This window comes from Myotis davidii, unplaced genomic scaffold, assembly GCF_000327345.1.
Source record: "Myotis davidii unplaced genomic scaffold, ASM32734v1 scaffold97, whole genome shotgun sequence".
Taxonomy (NCBI): Eukaryota; Metazoa; Chordata; class Mammalia; order Chiroptera; family Vespertilionidae; genus Myotis; species Myotis davidii.
In genome coordinates, this window is record NW_006289392.1 from 1,765,446 (window position 1) to 1,766,815 (window position 1,370).

The 1,370-nt window shown below is 49.3% G+C and overlaps 1 long non-coding RNA gene across 1 annotated transcript in view; it reads left to right on the top strand.

The window, feature by feature from the left end:
- Positions 1 to 318, top strand: part of LOC107182770 — a 16,316-nt gene extending 15,998 nt beyond the window's left edge. Inside the window, exon 3 of the long non-coding RNA XR_001513503.1 lies at positions 215 to 318. This is a non-coding gene — a long non-coding RNA (uncharacterized LOC107182770). The remainder of the gene's footprint in view (positions 1 to 214) is intronic.
- Positions 319 to 1,370: the final 1,052 nt, after the last annotated feature.

The following is a 1,370-nucleotide window of genomic DNA, read 5'->3' on the forward strand; positions in this document are numbered from 1 at the left end:
TCTATCTATGAAAACCACCCAAGATGGGGCATGATTCATGGTGAATGTTCAATAAATATTCCTTCCTCTCCCTCTTGCTCTTCCGTGCCACCTCCACTCGGTTCTGTCGCGCACTCCCGGTGCCCTGCGTTCTCAGGGCGGATTTATAGACTAGTGCTTGTTCGGAAAGGCTTGCGAGCCTCTCTCCCTCATGTTTGTCTGCGTTCTCATTAAGGAAAAGGAGGCCCGGCGATGCTAAATGGCTCACTCAATAACGCAAAAGTGAAAGCGGTTAGGCCAAGGCTGAGGTCCCTGTTTGCAACAGCCAGCCTGGTCACTTCGCGCCCAGAGACCTGCCTTCTGAGGAGGGAGGGCTGTGCCACCGCCTCCCAGCCTCTCCTCTGCCCCAGTTTCTGGAATCATGATCGACCTAAAGAAAGAGATCAACCAAAGACCTGGTCTGCATAGATGCATAACCCGTGGACACAGGCAATAGGGTGGTGAAGGCCTGGGTGGGGGGCGGGGGCAGGCTAGAAGAGGGCAATGGAGGGAAAAAGGGGACATATGTAATACTTTCAACAATAAAGTTGTTTTTTTTTTTCTAAAGATAGAACTCAAGTCTGTCTTAATTCCAAAGCTAATGGGAATGGTTCCTCAGCAACTGCCCTCCCCCCCCAACTCCCCCTCACAGGGCTTCAGGCTGTGCCAGGCACTCAGGGCTCACAGAGGATCCACAATTCAGCTTGGGGGATTTACGCGTAGGCTGCTGGGGGGACTCGCTCCCTGAATATGCGCAGGGAATTTGAAGAGACTCATATTTCAAGGTCACTGCTAGGTTAAATGGGCATCTGTGGGCCAGCATGGGAACTGAATCATCCATCATTTTTGATGGGAAAATGTGTTCCCAAGTAATTCACAAGCAATTCATGAATGAGCTACATTTCATTTATAGGTCTGTTATTCTCTGAAGCAAGGCTTAAGGCAGGAGAAAAAAGGAACAGAAGTGGTGGCCATGCAACACCTTTCAATATGGCCCCTGTTTTGCATCATCCCTGTGTTGCATCTTCTGCTACCTAGATTTTTGAAGGGGAATTCAAAGAGAAGAATAAAGAAAGAAAAAAAGGAAGAAAAGGAGCTAAGGGATCTTTGGGGTCACGCATAGCTGCTGATACAGAAGGCACCCAAGTTAAATGTGCTACAAGGTCTAGAGTTCTGCTGCCTTTCCTCCGCAAGCGCTAATGTCAGGACCGACACCTAGCCCCACCCCCAGCTGCATAGGGACTGCACTGGATGACCTCCCAAGGTCACTGCAGTTCCATGAAGGATGGTTTCATTTCTGGGAGATGCCATCGTTTTGGGAAAGATGTTGCTGAGAAAGAGAGTATTTCATT